A 17,814-nucleotide genomic window follows, 5' to 3' on the forward strand; every position below is an offset into this window, starting at 1 on the left:
AGCAATTCGACAACAAAAGGAGATCAAGGGGATACAAATTGGAAAAGAGGAAGTCAAAATATCACTTTTTGCAGATGATATGATAGTATATATAAATGACCCTAAAAATTCCAACAGAGAACTCCTAAACCTGATAAACAGCTTCGGTGAAGTAGCTGGATATAAAATTAACTCAAACAAGTCAATGGCCTTTCTCTACACAAAGAATAAACAGGCTGAGAAAGAAATTAGGGAAACAACACCCTTCTCAATAGCCACAAATAATATAAAATATCTCGGCGTGACTCTAACGAAGGAAGTGAAAGATCTGTATGATAAAAACTTCAAGTCCCTGAAGAAAGAAATTAAAGAAGATCTCAGAAGATGGAAAGATCTCCCATGCTCATGGATTGGCAGGACCAACATTGTAAAAATGGCTATCTTGCCAAAAGCAATCTACAGATTCAATGCAATCCCCATTAAAATTCCAACTCAATTCTTCAACGAATTAGAAGGAGCAATTTGCAAATTCATCTGGAATAACAAAAAACCTAGGATAGCAAAAACTCTTCTCAAGGATAAAAGAACCTCTGGTGGAATCACCATGCCTGACCTAAAGCTTTACTACAGAGCAATTGTGATAAAAACTGCATGGTACTGGTATAGAGACAGACAAGTGGACCAATGGAATAGAATTGAAGACCCAGAAATGAACCCACACACCTATGGTCACTTGATCTTCGACAAGGGAGCCAAAACCATCCAGTGGAAGAAAGACAGCATTTTCAACAATTGGTGCTGGCACAACTGGTTGTTATCATGTAGAAGAATGCGAATCGATCCATACTTATCTCCTTGTACTAAGGTCAAATCTAAGTGGATCAAGGAACTTCACATAAAACCAGAGACACTGAAACTTATAGAGGAGAAAGTGGGGAAAAGCCTTGAAGATATGGGCACAGGGGAAAAATTCCTGAACAGAACAGCAATGGCTTGTGCTGTAAGATCGAGAATTGACAAATGGGACCTAATGAAACTCCAAAGTTTCTGCAAGGCAAAAGACACTGTCTATAAGACAAAAAGACCACCAACAGACTGGGAAAGGATCTTTACCTATCCTAAATCAGATAGGGGACTAATATCCAACATATATAAAGAACTCAAGAAGGTGGACCTCAGAAAATCAAATAACCCCCTTAAAAAATGGGGCTCAGAACTGAACAAAGAATTCTCACCTGAGGAATACCGAATGGCAGAGAAGCACCTGAAAAAATGTTCAACATCCTTAATCATCAGGGAAATGCAAATCAAAACAACCCTGAGATTCCACCTCACACCAGTGAGAATGGCTAAGATCAAAAATTCAGGTGACAGCAGATGCTGGCGAGGATGTGGAGAAAGAGGAACACTCCTCCATTGTTGGTGGGATTGCAGGCTTGTACAACCACTCTGGAAATCAGTCTGGCGGTTCCTCAGAAAATTGGACATAGTACTACCGGAGGATCCAGCAATACCTCTCCTGGGCATATATCCAGAAGAAGCCCCAACTGGTAAGAAGGACACATGCTCCACTATGTTCATAGCAGCCTTATTTATAATAGCCAGAAACTGGAAAGAACCCAGATGCCCCTCAACAGAGGAATGGATACAGAAAATGTGGTACATCTACACAATGGAGTACTACTCAGCTATTAAAAAGAATGAATTTATGAAATTCCTAGCCAAATGGATGGACCTGGAGAGCATCATCCTGAGTGAGGTAACACAATCACAAAGGAACTCACACAATATGTACTCACTGATAAGTGGATACTAGCCCAAAACCTAGGATACCCACGATATAAGATACAATTTCCTAAACACATGAAACTCAAGAAAAATGAAGACTGAAGTGTGGACACTATGCCCCTCCTTAGAAGTGGGAACAAAACACCCATGGAAGGAGTTACAGAAACAAAGTTTGGAGCTGAGATGAAAGGATGGACCATGTAGAGACTGCCATATCCAGGGATCCACCCCATAATCAGCATCCAAACGCTGACACCATTGCATATACTAGCAAGATTTTATCGAAAGGACCCAGATGTAGCTGTCTCTTGTGAGACTATCCCGGGGCCTAGCAAACACAGAAGTGGATGCTCACAGTCAGCTAATGGATGGATCACAGGGCTCCCAATGGAGGAGCTAGAGAAAGTATCCAAGGAGCTAAAGGGATCTTCAACCCTATAGGTGGAAAAACATTATGAACTAACCAGTACCCCTGAGCTCTTGACTCTAGCTGCATATGTATCAAAAGATGGCCTAGTCGGCCATCACTGGAAAGAGAGGCCCATTGGACACGCAGACTTTGTGTGCCCCGGTACAGGGGAACGCCAGGGCCAAAGGGGGGGAGTGGGTGGGTAGGGGAGTGGGGGTGGGTGGGTAAGGGGGACTTTTGGTATAGCATTGGAAATGTAAATGAGCTAAATACCTAATAAAAAATGGAAAAAAAAAATAAAAAAAAATAAAAAAAAAAAGAGTATTACATAGTATATTATTAGTCTGAAGAAAAGATAAAAATTTAAAGTACAGACGTTATGAATGAATATTAGTTTTATGCATAACAAAGATAGAAGTCACAACACAGGGTTTATCTATATGTGCACTATCATGAAGCTATAAGAAATAATGAAATATTAATGATTTAGGTGATATAAAACATCACAGTTTGATTAGTTTTTGTTACTTTAGATGACAGAGAAACTCACTGTTGCACAAACAGCATGTTTAAGTGAATCAAATACAATTTTATCACATAAGAAAATGAATTTTAATATACTTCTTATCTCAAATCGTATGTCTGCTAATTATTTACAGTGTTTTCTGTCGTACAAAAGGATATTTATAGTGGCAACTTATTATTTTCTAGATAAAATTATATGAAGTAATGTGTTTCATTCTGCCATTTTATGTATACATTTTCTTAACGTTCTTCCCCTTCCTTATGTCCCTGCCTCCATTACTTGTCTCTTTCCTTCTCCCATTAACTTCCACTCTGTAAAATGTAAATGAAGAAAGAAAGTGGTAACAAACATTGGTGAACATGTAGCAAAAGAGGGACTGTATTTATTCACAGTTCACGGGATCTAAACTAGTGCTACTGTTTTGGAATTAATGTGAAAAATTCTTTTTTTTATTAGATATTTTCTTTATTTACATTTCAAATGTTATCCCTTTTCTGAGTTTCCCCTCTGAAATTCCCTATCCCCTTCCCCCCTTCCTCTGCTCCCCAACCCACCCATTCCCATCCCTGGACCTGGCATTCCCCTATATTGGGGTATAGAGCATTCACAAAACCAAGGACCTCTCCTCCCATTGATGACTGACTAGGCCATCCTCTGCTACATATATAGCTAGAGCTACAAGTTCTATCACATGATTTCTTTGATTGGTGGTATAGTCCCAAGGAGCTCTGGGAGTACTGGATAATTCATATTGATGTTCCTCCTATTGGGCTTTAGTCCCCTTCAGCTCCCTAAGTATTTCACTGGCTCTTTCACTGGGGGCCTTGTACTCTGTCCTATGGATGACTGTCAGCATCCACTTCTGTATTTGCGAGGCACTGGCAAAGGCTCGCAGGAGACAGCTATATCAGGCTCCTATCAGCAGACTCTAGTTGACATCTGCCTAGTAACTGGGTTTGGCGGTTATTTATGGAGAGGATCCCCAAATGGCGCAGTCTCTGGATGGTCGTTTCTTCAGGCTCTGCTCCAAACTTTGTCTGTATAAATCATTCCATAGGTATTTTGTTCCCTGTTCTAAGAAGGAACGAAGTACCCACACTTTGGTCTTCCTACTTCTTGAGTTTAATGTGTTTTTCAAATTGTATCTTGGGTATTCTAAGTTTCTAGACTAATATCCACTAATCAGTGAGTGCATATCATGTGTGTTCTTTTGTGACTGGGTTACATCACTCAGGATAATATCCTCCAGGTCCATCCATTTGCCTAAGAATTTCATAAATTCATTGTTTTTAATAGCTGAGTAGTACTCCATGGTGTAAATGTTGCACCTTTTTTCTATCTATTCCTTTCTTGAGGAACATCTGGGTTCTTTCCAGCTTCTGGCTATTATAAATAAGGCTGCTATGAACATAGTGGAGCATGTGTTCTTATTACCACTTGGAATATCTTCGGGGTATATGCCCAGGAGAGGTATTGCTGGATCTTCCCAAAGTATTATATGCAATTTTCTGATGAACTGCCAAACTGATTTCCAGAGTGGTTGTACTAGTTTGCAATTCCACCAACAATGGAGGAGTGTTCCTCTTTCTCCACATCCTCATCAGCATCTGTTGACACCTGAATTTTTGATCTTAGCCATTCTGACTGGTGTGAGGTGGAATCTCAGAGTTCTTTTGATTTGCATTTCCCTGATGATTAAGGATGTTGAACATTTTTTCAGGTGCTTCTCAGCCATCCAGTATTCCTCAGTTGAGGATTCTTTGTTTAGGTATATACCCCATTTTTAAATGTGGTTATTTTATTTTTGGGAGTCCAGCTTCTTGAGTTCTTTGTATATATTGGATATCAGTCCTCTATCGGATTTAGGATTGGTAAAGATCCTTTCCAATCTGTTGGTGATCTTTTTGTCTTATTGACAATGTCTTTTGCCTTACAGAAGCTTTGCAATTTTATGAGGTCCCATTTGTTGATTCTCGATATTAGAGCACAAGCCATTGCTGTTCTGTTCAGGAATTTTTACCCTGTACCCATATCTTCGAGGCTTTTCCCCACTTTCTCTTCTATAAGTTTCAATGTCTCTGGTTTTATGTGGAGTTCTTTGATCCACTTAGACTTGAGCTTTGTACAAGAAGATAAGAATGGATCAATTTGCATTCTTCTACATGATAACTGCCAATTGTGCCAAGCACCATTTTTTGAAGATGCTGTCTTTTTTCTACTGAATGGTTTTAGCTCCCTTGTCAAAGTGCAAGTAACATTAGGTGTGTATGTTCATTTCTGGATCTTCAATTCTATTCCATTTATCTACCTGTCTGTTGATGTACCAGTACCATGCATTGATGCAAAAATACTCAATAAAATTCTCACAAACTGAATCCAAGGAAACATCACAATGATAATCCATCATGATCAAATAGGCTTCATCCCAGGGATGCAGGAATAGTTTAATATATGGAAATCTATCAACATAATCCTCTATATAAAAAAACTCAAAAATAAAAAAACACATGATCATCTGTTTAGATACTGAGAAAGCATTTGACAAAACCCAACACCCATTCATGACAAAAGTCATGGAAAGATCAGGAGTTCAAGGTCCTTACCTAAATATAATAAAAGCAATATACAGCAAACCAGTAGCCAACATCAAACTAAATGGAGAGAAACTTGAAGCAATCCCACTAAAATCAGGGACTAGAAAAGGATGCCCACTTTCTCCCTACCTATTCAATATAGTACTTGATGTCCAAGCCAGAGCAATTAGACTACAAAAGGAGATTAAGGGGATACAAATTGGAAAGAAAGAAGTCAAAATATCACTATTTGCAGATATGATAGTATATATAAGCGACCCTAAAAATTCCACCAGAGAACCCCTATACCTAATAAACAGCTTCACTGCAGTAGCTGGATATAAAATTAACTAAAACAAATGAGTGGCCTTTCTCTACACAAAGGATAAACAGGATGAGAAAAAAAGTTAGGTAAACAAAACCCTTCACAATAGTCACAAAAATATAAAACACCTTAGTGTGACTCTAAGGAAGTGAAAAATCTGTATGATAAATACTTCAAGTTTCTGAAGAAAGAAATCGAAGAAGATCTCAGAAGATGGAAAGAGCTCCCATGCTCATGGATGGGCAGGATTAATATAGTCAAAATGGTTATTTTGTGGAAAGCAATCTACAGATTCAATGCAATCCCCATCAAAATCCCAACTCAATTCTTCACAGAGTTAGAAAGGGCAATTTTCAAATTCATCTGGAAAATTCTTTAAAATTAAACGTAGAACTACCCTATAACCCAGTTCAAGCACTACTTGTTTCAGGAAACTGAAATTATTGTTTCATACTGCAGAGACATATGCATATCTATTTGTTCCAAGACAGGGTTTCTTTTTGTAGCATTGATTGTTTTAGAACTTGCTCTGCAGTCCAGTCTTGAATTGAATTCAGAGATATGATTGCATTTACCTCCCAACTGCTGGGATCAAAGGCATGCACAGCTTAGCCCTAATATCTTTAAGGACTGTTAAGCAATGTTATTCTAAAATTTTTTCATGACATGAGTGGTTTCATGTAGAAAAGTAATCTCTCTAAAGAAAGGATACAAACCAGCATTTTTCTAGTTAAAAACCAGAAACAACTGAACTATCAATATATAAATACATTAAAAAATCTACAGATACACAATAATATTTTATTCAATTGTAATGAAAACTTCCTTCCTCCCTCTTTGGTTTTCCAAGACAGGGTTTCTCGGTGTAGCACTGATTGTTTTAGAACTTGCTCTGCAGTCCAGGCTTGCATTGAATTCAGAGATCTGATTGCATTTACCTCCCAACTTCCGGGATCAAAGGCATGCCCAGCTTAAATCCTAAAATGTTTAAGGATTGTTAAGCAATATTATTCTAAAATATTTTCATGACATGAGTGGTTGTATGTAGAAAAGTAATCTCTCTAAAGAAATGATAAAAGCCAGCAGTTTTTTCTAGTTGTAAATTAGTACAATGCTCAACATATCTTCATAACAGGTATTTACCCATGCTCAAGGATTGAAATATGCAGAATACGACTCCTTGTGTCAAGGAGCTTCAGGCACATTGAAAGACACATTCATGTCCTGTATTTAAAACAAATGTATAAAATTCTCTGGATTTAGAAATTCTGAACCTTGATAACACCCCAAGTTTGTATATGTACATAGATCTACATGTTTATATAGCTTTGGTTATCTGCTTGCACATGCCTATGACACTACATTCATCTAACCTTTGTGAAAGCTTAATGTAGAAGGTGTGCTTGCAATGTTAAGAAAAGAACATGTTTTCTTGAACCTTTCAAAACTGTTCCCAATGGATGCAGCTAAACTAGGGCGCCCTAAGAGAGGAATAAATTCTAACTTAAAACCAGATCACTTTAAATGAAAGTTCCAGAATGTTTCCAGGGAGGTAAGTGTACATCAGCATGGTATTTATGGAGAACTTCAAAATTCTAAGTTGCGATGAATACAGGACAGGAGTAGTAGACTAAGAAAGTAGTGAAACATGGTTGTTGAGTTAAGTAAATATAAATATAGACACCTCAGGTGCTACAATTTGAACTTTATTATACCATAAATATGCCTAGTATTTTTCATAAGGGGAAAATACTAATGGGAAACTGAAAAAGAACACAAAATGAAAGGATGAGGATGAAATTCTTGGAACAGAACATGAAGTCCACCTCAATAATGAGGAAGGCCAGAAACAGGACATACTAATAATATGGAAAACAGGTTTATATCAATGATGCATTTTTAGTAGTAAAATGGTTGAAAAAGTAGATGTCTTACATGTTGTACAATATATAGGCTTTATAACTAGGGTACCAGGGCCACCACTTACTATGACAGGGAAACGATCAAATTTTCGTTTGGGCTAGAATGAACACAGTTTATTATATATATGTTGAGAAAAATGTACACTGGCAGTGAACTTGGATTACAATCTAGCCTAAATGATGTTAAATTATCCTTGGAGATTTAAACAGATTCCATACCCCCATTGTAAACCACAGACAAATCAATGTATGATTTCACCAAATCCTATTTGAAAACCCAGTGACTTATTTAGCTTACTTATGAGCGTGGGTAAATGGTTACTTACCAGACTGGGTGACTCCCAAGCATCCATACTCCAAAAGTCTAACTGTAGTGTGGATGACAACTTGTCCATAGCTGTATAAAGAGTTCCTTTCTCTGTTTGCCTTCCACACATACATATTCTAGCATCTCCACAAATTGTAGTATCAAATGTAGCAAGGGAATAATTATAAACAGATGGCTGGAAGACTCATGCACCATTTTCTTAAGTTTCAATGATCCTACTTAACGCATCCTTCCATGAGGAAATGTCAAAAGAAATTATCCTGAAATCCTGTTGCAAGTAATCACGCTTGATAAACACAATGACTGTTTTACACACACAATCACACAAATCATGCTATACTGCCACTTGTTATGACTGTGAATCTGTGACCTTTGAGAACACTAGCTCTCTTAATAGTCCACAAGATAAGTCAACTTAGAAGTTTTATCATTGTAGAAAAGATGTAAAAAGTGGTGATGAATAAATATTATTTTTCTTTCATCCTATGTCATGTGATCTTCACTTGCTTGGGATGGAGTTCTGCATGGGTATCATGCATTTCTGCATACTTTGCAAGCGAAGAAACATAGTAGCAATTTGGACCAACTTATAAAAATATTTACATATCATCTAGTAGTGCAAGAAAATATATGCCACCCTCCAGATTCAAGGACAAGGAAGCATACTGCTCATTACAAGGGATCTATGCTCTCTAGCTTCTAGATTGCTCTGAGTTATGCAGACAAATTATATTAGTAGGTATCATATGGCCCCTGCCAATTCATCTTATGGTAGTGTGAATCCGATAACTCACATAGAAAAAAATGTTAACATTCCACATACTATTGTTTGATATGAGAAATAAAGTATTTTGCCCCAATGTCATGATCTTACATATTCTGCCAGAATCCACGAAACTGAAGTAGGCTAACATTTTTGCTCAGATACTGAACAAAATTTCCAAAGCCTTTACAGTAATTGACACATTTTGTTTTTCTTAATACACAGATGTTATGTTATAGAAACCTAGGCAACAATCTGCACCAAAATAGTTCATTTTGAGCCTTTGAATCTTACCACAATATTCTTGAATTTGACACACTGCTCTCAAAATAGGTATAGATTCCCGAGATTGACATTAGCTACTCTATCTAGTCCTATCTGACTATGGATTTCAAATTTCTTTTTTTTAATTAGGTATTTTCTTCATTTACATATCAAATGTTATGCCAAAAGTCCCCCACTCCCCTACCTACCCACTCCCAATTCTTAGCCCTGGTGTTCCTCTGTATTGAGGCATATAAAGTTTGCAAGACCAAGGGGCCTCTCTTCCCAAAGATGGCCAACTAGGCCATCTTCTGATACATATGCAGCTAGAGACAGGAGCTCTGGGGGTACAGGTTAGTTTATATTGTTATTCCACCTATAGGGTTGCAGACCCCTTTAGCTCCTTGGGTACATTCTCTAGCTCCTCCATTGGGGGCCATCCAATAGCTGACTGTGAACATCCACTTCTATGTTTGCAAGGCACCAGAATAGCCTCACAAGGACAGGTACATTAGGGTCCTTTCAGCCAAAATCTTGCTGGCATATGAAATGGTGTCTGCATTTGGAGGCTGATTATAGAATGGATCCCCAGGTGCAGCAGTCTCTAGATGGTCCATCCTTTTGTCTCAGCTCCAAACATTGTCTCTGTAACTCCTTCCATGGGTGATTTGTTCCCATTTCTAAGAGGGGGCAAAGTGTCCACACTTTGGTCTTCGTTCTTCTTGAGTTTCATGTGTTTTGCAAATTATATCTTTGTTATTCTAAATTTCTGGGCTAATATCCACTTATCAGTGAGTACATATCATGTGAGTTCTTTTGTTATTGGGTTATGTCACTCAGGATGTTGCCCTCCAGGTCCATCCATTTGCCTAGGAATTTCATAAATTCATTGTTTTTAATACCTGAGTAGTATTCCATTGTGTAAATGTACCACAATTTCTGTATCCATTTCTCTGTTGAGGGACATCTGGGTTCTTTCCAGCTTCTGGCTATTATAAATGAGGCTGCTATGAACATAGTGGAGCATGTGTTCTTATTACCGGTTGGGACATCTTCTGGATATATGCCCAGGAGAGGTATTGCGGGATCCTCTTGTAATACTATGTCCAATTTTCTGAGGAACCACCAGACTGATTTCCAGAGTGGTTGTACAAGCTTGCAATCCCACCAACAATGGAGAGTGTTCCTCTTTCTCCACATCCTTGCGAGCATCTGCTGTCCCCTAAATTTTTGATCTTAGCCATTCTGACTGGTGTGAGGTGGAAGCTCAGAGTTGTTTTGGTTTGCATTTCCCTGATGATTAAAGATGCTAAACATTTTTTCAGGTGCTTCTTAACCATTTGTATTCCTCAGGTGACAATTTTCCGTTCAGCAGTGAGCCCCATTTTTAATGAGGTTATTTGATTTTCTGGAGTCCACCTTCTTGAGTTCTTTATATATATTGAATATTGGTCCCCATCTGATTTAGGATTGGTAAAGATCCTGTCCCAAATTGTTGGTAGACTTTCTCTATTATTGACAGTATCTTTTGCCTTACAGAAGCTTTGCAATTTTATGAGGTCCCATTTTTCAATTCTCAATCTTAAAGCACAAGCCATTGCTGCTCTATTCAGGAATTTTTCCCCTGTGCCCATATCTTTGAGGCTTTCTCCCACTTTCTCCTCTACAAGTTTCAGTGTCTCTGGTTTTATGTGGAGTTCCTTGATCTACTTAGATTTGACCTTAGTACAAGGAGATAGGAATGTATCAATTTGCATTCTTCTACATGATAACCTCCAGTTGTGCCAGCACCATTTGTTGAAAATGCTGTCTTTTTTCCAGTGGATAGTTTTAGCTACCTTGTCAAAGATCAAGTGACCATAGGTGTGTGGGTTCATCTCTGGGTCTTCAATTCTATTCCATTGGTGTGCTTGTCTGTCACTATACCAGTACCATGCAGTTTTTATCACAATTGCTCTGTAGTACAGCTTTAGGTCAGGCATGGTGATTCCACCAGAGGTTCTTTTATCATTGAGAAGAGTTTTTGCTATCCTAGGTTTTTTGTTATTCCAGATGAATTTGCAAATTACCCTTTCTAATTCATTGAAGAATTGAGTTGGACTTTTGATGGGGATTGCATTGAATCTGTAGATTACTTTTGGCAAGATAGGCATTTTGACTATATTGATCCTGCCAATCCATGAGCATGGTAGATCTTTCCATCTTTTGAGATCTTCTTTGATTCCATCCTTCAAAGACTTGAAGTTCTTATCGTACAGATCTTTCACTTTCTTAGTTAGAGTCACACCAAGGTATTTTATATTATTTGTGACTATTGTGAAGGGTGTTGTTTCCCTGCTTTCTTTCTCAGCCAGATTATCCTTTGTGTAGAGAAAGGCCATTGACTTGTTTGAGTTAATTTTATATCCAGCTACATCACTGAAGCTGTTTCTCAGGTTAAGGAGTTCTCTGGTGGAACTTTAAGAGTCACTTATATAAACTGTCATATCATCTGCAAATAGTGATATTTTGACTTCTTCGTTTCCAATTTGTATCCCCTTGATCTCTTTTTGTTGTCTAATTGCTCTGGCTAGGACTTCAAGTACTATATTGAATAGATAGGGAAAAAGTGTGCAGCCTTGTCTAGTCCCTCATTTTAGTGGGATTGCTTCTAGCTTCTCAAAATTTACTTTGATGTTGGCTACTGGTTTTCTGTAGATTGTTTTTATTGAGTTTAGGTATGGGCCTTGAATTCCTGAACTTTCCAAGACTTTTATCATGAATGGGTGTTGGATTTTGTCAAATGCTTTCTAGGCATCTAAGGAGATGATCATGTGGTTTTTGTGCTTGAGTTTGTTTATATAGTGGATTACATTGATGGATTTCCATATATTAAACCATCCCTGCATCCCTGGAATTAAACCTACTTGGTCAGCACGGATGATTGTTTTGATGTGTTCTTGGATTCGGTTAGCAAGAATTTTATTGCGTATTTTTGCATTGATATTCATAAGGGAAATTGGTCTGAAGCTCTCTATCTTTGCTGGGTTTTTCTGTGGTTTAGGTATCAGAGTAATTGTTGCTTCATAGAATGAATTGGGTAGAGTACCTTCTGTTTCTCTTTTGTGGAATAGTTTGAGAAGAACTGGAATTAGATCTTCTTTGAAGGTCTGATAGAACTCTGCACTAAACCCATCTGGTCCTGGACTCTTTTGTCAGTTGGGAGACTATTAATGACTGCTTCTATTTCTTTACGGGATATAGGACTGTTTAGATCATTAATCTGATCCTGATTTAACTTTGGTACCTGATATCTGTGAAGAAATTTGTCCATTTCATCCAGATTCTCAAATTTGGTTGAGTATAGACTTTTGTAGAAGGATCTGATGGTGTTTTGGATTTCTTCAGGACCTATTGTTATATCTCCCTTTTCATTTGTCATTTTGTTAATTAGGATGCTGTCCCTGTGCCTTCTAGTATGTCTGGCTAAGGGTTTATATATCTTGTTGATTTTCTCAAAGAACAAGCTCTTCATTTGCTTGATTCTTTGAATAGTTCTTCTTGTTTCCACTTGGTTGATTTCGCCCCTAAGTTTGATTATTTCCTGCTGTCTATTCCTCTTGGGTGAATTTGCTTCCTTTTGTTCTAGAGCTTTCTAGGTGTATTGTAAAGCTGCTAGTGTATGCTCTCTCTAGTTTCTTTTTGGAGACACTCGAAGCTATGACTTTTCCTCTTAGAAATGCTTTCATTGTATCCCATAATGTTGGGTATGTTGTGGCTTCATTTTCCTTAAACTCTAAAAAAGTCTTTAATTTCTTTCTTCATTCCTTCCTTCTCCAAGGTATCATTGAGGAGAGTGTTGTTCAGTTTCCACGTGAATGTTGGCTTTCTATTATTTATGTTGTTATTGAAGATCAACCTTAGTCCATGGTGATCTGATAGAATGCATGGGACAACTTCCATATTTTTGCATCTGTTGATGCCTGTTTTGAGACCAATTATATGGTCAGTTTTGGAGAAAGTACCATGAGGTGCTGAGAACATATTTCCTTTTGTTTTAGAACAAAATATTCTGTAGATATCTGTTAAATCCATTAACTTCTGTTAATTTCACTGTGTCTCTGTTTAGTTCTGTTTCCACAATCTGTCCATTGATGAAAGTGGGGTGTTGAAGTCTCCCACTACTATTGTGTGAGGTGCAATGTGTGCTTTGAGCTTTACTAAAGTTTCTTTAATGATTGTGGCTGTCCTTCCATTTGGAGCATAGATATTCAAAATTGAGAGTTCCTCTTGGAAGATTTTACCTTTGATGAGTATGAAGTGCCCCTCCTTGTCTTTTTTGATAACTTTGGGTTGGAATTAGATTTTATTCGATATTAGAATGTCTACTCCAGCTTGTTTCTTTAGACTGTTTGCTTTGAAAATTGTTTTCCAGCCTTTCACTCTGAGGTAGTGTCTGTCTTTTTCCCTGAGATGGGTTTCCTGTAAGCAGCAAAATGTTGGGTCCTGTTTCTGTAGCCAGTCTGTTAGTCTATGTCTTTTTATTGGGGGATTGAGTCCATTGATATTAAGAGATATTAAGGAAAAGTAATTGTTGCTTCCTATTATTTTTGTTAGGAGAGTTGGCATTCTGTTCTTGTGGCTGTCTTCTTTTAGGTTTGTTGAAGGATTACATTCTTGCTTTTTTCTATGGCGTGATTTCCGTCCTTGTATTGGATTTTTTCTGTTATTATCATTTTAAGGGCTGGATTCCTGGAAAGATATTGTGTGAATTTGGTTTTGTCATGGAATATTTTGGTTTCTCTATCTATGGTAATTGAGAGTTTTGCTGGTTATAGTATCCTGGGCTGGCATTTGTGTTCTCTTCATGTCTGTAAAACATCTGTCTAGGATCTTCTGGCTTTCATAGTCTCTGGTGAAAAGTATGGAGTAATCCTAATAGGCCTACCTTTATATGTTACTTGACCTTTTTCCCTTGCTGTTTTTAATATTTTGTCTTTAATTAGTGCATTTGTTGTTGTGATTATTATGTGTCCGGAAGAATTTCTTTTCTGGTCCAGTCTATTTGGAGTTCTGTAGGCTTCTTGTATGTTCATGGGCCTCTCTTTCTTTAGGTATGGAAAGTTTTCTTCTATAATTTTGTTGAAGATATTTGCTGGTCCTTTAAGTTGAAAATCTTCATTCTCATCTACTCCTATTATCTGTAGGTTTGGTCTTCTCATTGTGTCCTGGATTTCCTGGATGTTTTGAGTTAGGAAGTTTTTGCATTTTCTCTTATTGTTGTGTCCATGTTCCATATGGAATCTTCTGCACCTGAGATTTTCTCTTCCATCTCTTGTATTCTGTTGCTGATGCTCGTATCTATGGTTTCTGATTTCTTTCCTAGGGTTTCTATCTCCAGAGTTGTCGCCCTTTGGGTTTTCTTCATTATTTCTATTTCCCTTTTTAGATCCTGGATGGTTTTGTTCAATTCTATCTACTGTTTGGTATTGTTTTCCTGTAACTCTCTAAGACATTTTGTGTTTCCTCTTTAAAGGCTTCTAGCTGTTTACCTGTGTTTTTCTGTATTTCCTTCTTAAAGTCCTCCATCATCATCATAAGAAGTGACTGTAGGTCCATGTCTTGCTTTTCCGGTGTGATGGTGTATCCAGGACTTGTTATGGTTTGGAGAGTTTGGTTCTGATGATGACAAGTAACCTTGGTTTCTGTTGCTTCTGTTCTTATGCTTGCCTCCTGCCATCTGATCATCTCAAGTATATCATGTCCTCAATATATCTGATTGGAGCCTGTTCTTCCTATAATCCCAGTTAATTCAGGAGTCCTCAGAGTCCAGCTTTCTCTATGATCCTTGCTTGTGGTCTCCTGTGAATCTGAGATTCTGGGTGTGTCAGAGTTCTTGGCAGTCAAGTTCCTCTGAGACCCTGAAATACTGGTGTGACCAAGCTCCTTTTATCCTGGAATCCTGTTGTCAAAGATCCTGGGCATGTTACAGTACCTGGAAGATGTGTCTCCTTTGAGGAGCATAGAGCTGTCTGGTCAGTGGTCCTAAGATTGCGTGAAGAGTCCTCTAGGGACCGTAGGTGTGTCCACCAACTCTGCACAGAAGGTGACTAGGTGCTGGAGCCAAGTGGAAGGGACTTGTGACCCTGGTCAGGCTAGTTTTCTGCTTCCCTAATGCTGTCTCAGCTCCCAAGCAATTGGATTGGAACAGAAGTTGTGTTCCACTCACCACCAGAGGTCCTAAGATCATGTGGAGAGTCCTCTAGGCACCTTGGGGGCGTCCCTCGACTCCACACCCAGGGTGACCTGGTGCTGGCGCCAACTGGAAGGGACTTGACGGATTTCAAATTTCATGATTTAGTTTAAGAAGAAAGAAAAAAAGGCCTCTTCTAAAAATCAAGAAAATAGTTTTCTATATAAGAAGCATTTCAATTTGAATAATCTCATAGAAACAAAATGTTCTCATTTTAAGTCATTTCCCAGCAACTTTGCAATTTTATCATATGAAAGATGTATTTGTAATGTAAAACCAAATGACAATTTCCTCTTAGATAATAGAAAATCACAAAGAAAAGAAAACATATAAGATACACTATGGAAAAGTATGTTTGTGACCTTAGTTTAGCTATAATGGAATAACTACTTATCCATTAAAGCCAGTTTAACGGGCATGAAATTTATACACACAATTTTTAAAAATGTGTTTCTGATTAATTAATCTGATTAATTACCTACTTCCAACCTCACTGCTGTAATGGTCAGGGATATCCTTAGGCACTGACAATGAATGAAAAAATTCATTGGTCATCACCTTAGTGATTTCTAACATTGTGAAAAACTTAAACTTCAATAGTTAATCCGTACAGCCCTCAGAGACAAGTCATTGCAGCAAAGAAAGTAGAGCATGACTTCAAATTAGTACTGTGCTTCAGAAAACCATGTATACATTTACTGTATACTTTAGTATAATTTTATTTAGAGGTTGGGAAATACACTTATTATATAAGTGTATATAATGTGATATATTCACATATATGCATATACTCTGTAAATTATTTTATATTGAATTATTAGTGTCATCAGTTACTAAGATATAAAAATTTCATCTTTTTGTTAATTATTAGTGCAGGCAGCAATATACATTTTTCTCTTTTGTCTTTACCATGTTACTTGCATGTATTTATCTTCAGGGCTGATAATTGGTATTGGATAATCAAATGGAAAGGCTCTTCCCTGGGGAAGACACATATTTCTCCTGTTAAGCATTCCTTCATTGCCTATAGTAATAACAATAATGAAAAGGAAGGCCATGAATTTTTAAAGACAGCAAGGAGCAATATGTGAAAGGATTTGAAGGAAGGAAATGACAGGGAAAAACATTGTAATTATAATCTCAACAATAAAATAAAGCTAAAAAAGCAAAATATATCACACATAAGCATACACACACACACACACACAAACACACACACACAGTTCTAAACATTTCCATCTATCTTTACTTTGAAAAACTACATAACTAGGTTTTGTTAGCATTATTATCTTTATTTTCCAACAAATTTTTCTAAACAAAGCAAAAGTCTTTGAAGTTTAATTATTCCTGTATTCTTTTCTTACCCAGAATGATTGAGAACTGAATATATCAACATTATTTATCCAGAAATCTCCCAGACAGAGACTGTTGGACAAGGAGAAGGAGAAGGAGAAGGAGAAATTAGGGTGTTTTCCTGACTGTCAAATTCTTGCATTGATTCAAATACTGTTAAGTTGTTGGGAAAAAATAAAACTTATACTTTTAAAATCTATAAAGTATCAAATTCATAGAATTGTCTTACTTTTATTTTGGAGATTAAAATTTTATAAAATATTTTCTTTCCCTTCCTTTCCTCAAAATTCTCCTTGCCTCTCATTTTCAAATAGCATAATTTTTAATTAATTGATATTGCATGCATATCTGTATATACTTATATAATCCTACATATAATCTGTTCAGTTCACATAATAGCAAGTAGTACTGGTTCCAAGATTAATAATTGGATCTCTATTGAGTAAACTTGAATAACTTCCAGGTTATTTTGTAATATTACACACCTAAACCAGAAAAGGGAAGAAGATAAAAATAATAATAAACTTTAAATTTTGGCATAATTTCAGACTTGCTTAATACTTGGATGAATTGTATCAGTAATTCTTAATATCATTTCACTTCACTTAATATCATTTCACTTCACTTCACTTCACTTCACTTCACTTCACTTCCCCTAATTTTCCTGTTAATATGGTGTAGAATCAATATTTTAAAAAATCTTTAAAAATTTTTAAATCTTTTACTTTTTCAGGTTTAAATAGGGATATAATGCTTCTTTACAGTGTAAGACCCCCTTTCGGGGACCCCCATTCTAGTCTTGAGAGAGAGAGCACACTCAAAAAACATGAGAATCCTTCTTGCTGTAAACACACGAGGTAGTTTAATGATGGAGCTCCGGGTCAAAATGTATCTTACGCAGGGGACAGTGGATTCGACTCCAAGGCTCGAAAGCTAGAAGTTTTTATAGGGTAAAGGGCTTAGGGGTGGGGAATTCAGCATAGCAACACGCTATTGGCTTATTCAAACATCAGCAGAAATATTATATGTACGTGCAGGTCAAGGTGTCAGCAACAAAAGAATATGTGCAGGAGTTCTGTGAGTTGGATGTTTATCAATGTTAGCAGAGTATCTGGTCAGTTTATGACTTTAAACTGCTTCAAAGGGCAATGGGCAGAGGGAGGTGCCGGCCAGATGGTTGTTGACTCAGTTCAGATAGCCCTGTTATATCCTCACATTCTTCTTTATCTTTATGGTCAAGCTGTTCCCAGGAATGCTTTTACTACAGGGCATACCCACGTTTGTTCTTCTTTTCCTCAGCCCCAGGCAGCCTCTAGACTCACAAACAACCAGCAATTTCTGAGTACTTTATA

Source organism: Mus musculus, chromosome 11, assembly GCF_000001635.26.
Source record: "Mus musculus strain C57BL/6J chromosome 11, GRCm38.p6 C57BL/6J".
Taxonomy (NCBI): Eukaryota; Metazoa; Chordata; class Mammalia; order Rodentia; family Muridae; genus Mus; species Mus musculus.